At 44.6% G+C, this 6,779-nt stretch overlaps 1 long non-coding RNA gene across 1 annotated transcript; it reads right to left on the reverse strand.

Annotated features, from left to right (window-relative positions):
- Positions 1 to 865: 865 nt before the first annotated feature.
- LOC128408602 (uncharacterized) lies at positions 866 to 2,466 on the reverse strand. The gene is made up of 3 exons (XR_008329131.1): positions 2,235 to 2,466; positions 1,306 to 1,416; positions 866 to 1,043 (listed from the first exon to the last, which is right to left on the reverse strand). It is a non-coding gene; the product is annotated as an uncharacterized LOC128408602 (long non-coding RNA).
- Positions 2,467 to 6,779: the final 4,313 nt, after the last annotated feature.

Below are 6,779 nucleotides of genomic sequence, written 5' to 3' on the forward strand. Positions count from 1 at the left end.
ACAAGCCCCAATGCGATCCCCTCTCTGCTCTCTTTTCAAGGATCAACCCTACGCTCATAGCCTATGCTCATATATAAACCTCATATCAAGGAATGGGTAAGAGGCGCTATTGCCTTGCTGATATAGGATTTGGAATGCGAGAGTTTAACTCTCACATTAGGCACCAATCTCTGACCCCTGGCATTGGGTTCTGCTTCCTTCCTGATTAGGTATGCCACCGCAGTCCCTTATTTTATTCTACTTTCAGTGTGGCTCTGGGGCACACTGTCACGCTCAACTTTTCAGGCTTGAGTAGTTAGGACTCTCTTTTCTCTCTATAATTAAGGTGGGTATTTACTCAAAAGGCTGTATTTGCTGTATTGATAATGTTGCTGTCTCTTTTCATTTCATGTAATAAACCAATCTTTCTTCATGTCTTTGGTGAATTAGCTTATTAGGCATACAATATTTTTTTTACAGAAACACATGCTGAATCTCCACAAAAGAACCCAATCTTCTCAGAGTGCCTAACAGTGGACAATTAACATAGAATGCTCTCTGCTAGCTCTCATGTTGGTGTGTAGATCACATAAGAAAGGTATTCAGTTGCAAATCTGCATTATGTTTGAGTTGGTATTTTGTTCCCTCTCTCAGGCCACCAAGGAGACAGGTATGAAAATGATTCTCTCTAGAAACACAGCCTCAGACTGTAATGGAGGCTACAGGAGAGGCAGAGCTTTGTTTTCACTTCTATATGAATTAATGTCATATGTCTAAGATGCGGTACCTGTGCTTGGATAAACACATGGTAACTCTCTGGATGTAACATTATTGTTTTGAGTGTCTGTTTTGGAAGAAGTTCTGTCAGTAAAGCTTTTGAGCCATATTTTTAGACTGGACAATTTTTATTTCAAGAGGAGTCCGATTTTATTCATCATTACAGAGGTCAGTATAACAGCATGTTGTTTTATATCGGTTATTTCCAAGGAAAATTTCCTGTCCACAACTGTCTTTCCAGTAATTGTAGATGCATGATCTGGAGTATTTAATCAATTCATCATTTTCTTTTGGAGAGAGAAAGAGAAGTATTTGTGTTAATAACAGGTATGAAGAGAATGTTACGGAATTTGCCCATAGCAAAAGAGAATACATTTAAAAGGATAAAGTTTACTCCACATCTTTGATGGATCTTTGGTCTGATCCAATGTGGATCCTATTGAGCGCTTACAACCATTGAAAAGTCAGGAGGCCGTGACCCTCCTCTACATCCTGTCATTCTAGCCCAGCATATGCAAAGGAAGACTGTAAATGGGACAGACTCATTACCTGAAAATTCTTGCCAAAATGTACAAATGTCTCCGATACACGTGTCCGTACTCACATCGCATGGCGTTTCGTAATGATATGAAAAGCATTGTCTGCATGTCAGAGCATCCACTGTAAAAGACAGACATGTTTGTTTGTTTGTTTGTTTGTTTGTTTGTTTGTTTCTCCCTGCAAGCACTGCCCTTACTTTAAAACTCATTAAATCAGGGGCTAGATGTTGTAGCAGCCCTGGCTACAAGCTCCCCAGGCGTATGGTGCCTCTGGGGCTGACCAGGGGGTGCAGGTTGCCAGGAGCTGAGGCAGCCTCGGAGTAAGCAAGCAAGTGGGTGAGGGAGCCCAGCCAGCCAGTCCACTAGTCCTTTCTGTTGGGAATGGACAGACAAGTGAGGAGGCAACGCTCTTTGCGATAGGGGTGGCCCAGTGATGGGGGGCGGCTGCCCGGAGGACTCACAAGGAGAGGGGAGAAGAGAGGAGGCTGCAGGAACACTCCACAAGGGAGAGTCTTCAAAAAGGGGTGAAGGGCTGTGGGCTCTGCAGCCAAGGGGTGGCATAACTAGGCTCCTGCGGCTTGGAGCCCATTTCCTCACAGGGAAGCCACAGAAAGAATGTAGTTGGTCAAGGGAGCCGTGGACCCAAAAAGCCAGGAAACGTCTGCTTTGGGGAAAGACTATCTCAAGAAGGCACTGAGGAGATCAAAAGGATGGTGGTGGGTTGTGCTCCTCTCCCTGACGATGGACAAGAAATTTAAAAAGAAAAAGAGGGCATACTGCTCTCAGCAGAACTGGATTCTGATGTAGCCCCAGCAGCTGCCCAAACATTCTGAGTGCAGGGACTACGCTTGCCTTTCAGAAATTGTCCCTGCTGAATCTCCACCGACGCACACAGCTAACATGTGACAGAGCTCAAAAAGAAGTTGGGGGATTTCTTACCTCCAGGCTTGAGGCAAAGCAAAATACAGAACCCAAGCAGGCAGACCTGAGCCACACGTAGGCCCCGATTATCAGGAAAGAAGCTCTGCCCCATTGATACCCCTTTTGTATGAGGAGGCAAGTTCTGAAGTCTGGCAGATGAGAGACCACTGGGTTGCAGGGCAGATCAGGCCTCCTTGGAGTAAGTCGCAGCAGCAGCTCAGCCTCTGGTAAGGTGTGACGAACCAAGCTCAACACAGCAATTATATAACCTCCTCGGCTTCTCAGGCCACCTGGAAGTGATGGGCTTGAAAGATACAAGAAGCCTCTGGAAATATGCTGGGGTGGTTCTGAAGAGCAGTAGAGGGGTGGGTAGTGGTTCCTTTGATCTGATTGGGATATAATGCATTGATTGCTCACAAAAATCCAAATGGGCTGTACTGAATGTCCTAGACCTCAGAGGCCACCTGATGCTATCATACAAGGAAGGAGTTCTTGTTCCTTTCAGAGGGTTTTTTGTCCACCTCCATATTTCTCGTTTGATGGAGTCATACAGGATCAAAGCTGGAGTTGATGCCCATTAGTGGGGAGAGATGGAAAGTTGGCTGGTTAGTCAGCTGAGTGAGGCTATTTCATCTTGCGTGTTGACTTCAAGGACTTGGAGTAACATCCTAATATGCTAGGGTTGTGATAACTGATCTGATTCCTTTAACAGTCCATCTATTTTTAAACTACGTTCAAAAACACAGGTCATAGAGTTAATACCATTTATTTGTTTTTTTGTGAAGTTTTGTGGCTCTGCAGCGTTGGGTATAAAATGGTTCAATCCACTGGCACATTATGCAGCCACCTCTCATTCCTCATTGTCAGCTGTGGCTGTAGAACTTCGCTGTGGTGCTCTGCTGAGGAACTCTCTCCCACTAGAAATATGACACACACACACCGTTCTGCTGTAACCAACATTTCATCACCACATGAATAACTGTCTAAAGCCTGCAGCCCTGGTGCCTTAGCTTCCCTGCCAGGGGTGGAGGAGGAGGAGGGGAGGGCTTGCGCTGTCCAAATCCTGCAGCACCAGGGCCTGGCGAGCAAGCGAGGGGCTGAGCAGGCATTGACTTTTGATGCACCAGGGCCTCACGCCAGTCTGTTTTTTCTACTCGGGGTAAGCTGCTTTGAGTTTGGCAGGGCTTAACTCCCAGGTCAGTAAGCAGATAAAGACCCCTAAGAAGGAGCTGCTGAGTTTACATGTTCGCTGGGCTTTCCCGTGAAAGCCAACAGAGAAATTTATTCCGTGGAGGTTGCGATCAAACAGCAGCTGAAGAAATGGCAATAATAATAATAATAATAATAATAATAATAATAATAATAATAAACAACATTATTTATACCCTGCCCATCTGGCTAGTTTTATTTAATTATTTATACTTATTTGTATGTGCACATGCAATTATTATTATCATCTCATATTTAAAATTGGGAGAGGGTGGCTCTTAGTACAGCCCTCCAGTGTACACTAGTGGCCAAAATTGTGGAACCTTCTGGAAAAAATGTATTTCCGAGTGTTGATGGCTCATAACACCACTTTGTTTTGGAGTAATACCAGTGCTTATTTTCTATGGGATTGCAGGTGGACGTATACCCCTAAATGTTTTGTGAATTTAATGGGAGAAGAAATTCATTGTATTTATTTTCTCCGATTTGAACTGTATTATTTTTCCCCAGTGGAGATTTTCTTGAGTCAAAATGAACATTTTTTAGAAAGAAAGAAAAAAGCACTGAGTTATACCATAAAATTATATATCAATGGAAAGATAATTTAATGAAGAATATAATACATTAACTTTTATGAAGGTTTATTTATTACAACAGTAGTCATAAAGAAGAAATGTGAAACACACAGAAAAAATCAGATATACAGGTTAAATAGCTGCGTTGGCACTTTGTGATAAATAAATGTGTTTGGGGTTGCCGTTTGGGCACTCTGTCTCTAAAAGGTTCACCATCACTGCCCTAGGATGTTCCATGAATTCCTTTCTCTAACATTGCAGCTTTCACATGTATACAATCAGGTACCTCAGTTGCAAATCTCCATTATGTTTGAGTTGGTCTTTTGTTTCCTCTCTCAGGCCAACAAGGAGAAAGGTGTGAAAATGATTCTGTCCGGGAACACAGCCTCAGACTGTAATGGAGGCCAGGGGAGAGACAGAGCTTTGTTCTCACTTCTGTATGAATTAATGTCATATGTCTAAGATGCTGTACCTGTGCTTGGATAAACACATGGTAACTCTCTGGATGTAACATTATTGTTCTGAGTGTCTGTTTTGGAACAAGTTCTGTTAGTAAAGCTTTTGAATCATAATTGTAGAGCGGACAATTTTTATTTCCAGAAGAGTCAGATCTTATTCATCCTATTGCTTCCATATGTGTAATATTAATAATCACAGTACGCCACAACCCACTCCAGTCCCTCAATAAATTGAGCACTATGGGGACATTATTTTCCAAATAATAAAACAATTCAACATTGACATTTTAGCAGTTTTAGCAAAATCATTCAATCAGGGCCTTTGTTAAGGGATGGGCCAAGGGCTGCAAATCTTGGGTCTTGCACACAGGCCCTGCTAATCCTACCACTTCTCCCCCTTTTAACGGTTCTCTTTCCTAAGGGGCAGCTGCTGCACTGCAAAGCATAGTGCTGGTGAAACCCCAGGCATTCCCCTCTTAATTGGATGAATTAAGATACACTGGATACAAGCCTTCACACATACACACATGAAAAAAATTATTATATCCTGAACAGGCAGCCTGACTCACCTCAGCTGAACTTACACCAAGTCAAGCTCTCTCTCCATTTCCCCCAGTTTTGTCTTAGGATGCATCATCTTCTTCTCCCTGAACCCTTTTACTGGAGATGCCGGGGGGTGGGTTAACCTGGGGTTTTCTGCATGGAGGACACGGGCTCTAACACTTCTCTTAGGGACCCCATGGTAAGAGGCAACTTTGCTCACCCACCCAAAAGTGACATCCATTCTTCAGCTGAAAGAGCCTGACACCAGAAGCTCCTTCCAATATGGAGTCACTCTAGTTCAGTAGTTTTCAACCACTGTGTCATGGGACCATGGGGTGCCTTGAATGATGGTCAGGGGGGCTGTGGGCAACACTAGCCTCCATCCCTCTTTCCTTCCCAGTTCCATCCCTCTACTTCCAAAAGGCTTGTGCAGCTGTTTGTTGCAGCAGCCCTGGCTACAAGCTCCCCAGGCGAATGGTGCTTCTGGAGCTGACTGGGGGTGGTGGTTGCCAGGAGCTGAGGCTGCCTCAGAGTAAGCAAGCAAGTGTGTGAGGGAGCCCAGCCAACTAGCACATCACTTTGGGATAAGGGTGGCCCAGTGATGGGGGGGGGTGGCTGCCTGTAGGACAGACAAGTGAGGAGGCACCTCTCTTTGGGATAGGGGTGGCCCAGTGATGGGGGACGGCTGCTTGGAAACCTTGGGGAAAGACTATCTCAAGGAAACACTGAGGAGATCAGACGTATGGTGGCGGTTTGTGCTCCTCTCCCTGATGAAGGACAAGAGATTTAAATTGAAAAAGAGGGCATATTGTTGTCAGTAGAACTAGACTCTCATGTAGCCTCAGCAGCTGCCCAAACATTCTGAGTGCAGGGACTACGCTTGCCTTTCAGAAATTGTCCCTGCTGAATCTCCACCGACACACACAGCTAACATGTGACAGAGCTCAGAAAGGAGTTGGGGGGTTTCTTACCTCCAGGCTTGAGGCAAAGCAAGATACAGAACGCAAGCAGGCAGACCTGAGCCACACGTAGGCCCTGATTATCAGGAAAGAAGCTCTGCCCCATTGATACCCCTTTTGTATGAGGAGGCAAGTTCTGAAGTCTGGCAGCTGAGAGACCACCGAGTTGCAGGGCAGATCAGGCCTCCTTGGAGTAAGTAGCAGCAGCAGCTCAGCCTCTGGTAAGGTGTGATGAACCAAGCTCAACACAGCAGTTATGTAAGGTCAGAAGAAATCTCCTTGGCTTCTCAGGACACCTGGAAGTGATGGGCTTGAAAGATACAAGCCACCTCTGGAAGTATGCTCCCCTGATTGGTTTGGAACATAATGCACTAATGGTTTAGAACAAACCACATGGGCTGATGATTCGGCTGAATGCTGTACCAAATGTCACAGACCTCAGAGGCCACCTGATGCTATCATACAAGGAAGGAGTTCTTGTTCCTTTCAGTGGGTTTTTTGTCCACCTTCATATTTCTTGGTTGATGGAGTCACACAGGATCAAAGCTGGAGCTGATGCCCATTAGTGGGGAGAGATGGAAAGTTGGCTGGTTAGTCAGCTGAGTGAGGCTATTTCATCTTGCATGTTAACTGCAAGGACTTGGAGAAACATCCTAATATGCTAGGGTTGTGATAACTGATCTGATTCCTTTAACAGTCCCTCTGTTTTTAAACTACATTCAAATACACAGGTCACAGAGTTAATGCCATTTGTTTGTTTCTCCATGAAGCTTTTTTTATAAAAAAAATTATTAGATTTTCCACAATTATAACAAAAAC

The sequence above is a fragment of the Podarcis raffonei genome, chromosome 2 (assembly GCF_027172205.1).
Source record: "Podarcis raffonei isolate rPodRaf1 chromosome 2, rPodRaf1.pri, whole genome shotgun sequence".
Lineage (NCBI taxonomy): Eukaryota > Metazoa > Chordata > Lepidosauria > Squamata > Lacertidae > Podarcis > Podarcis raffonei.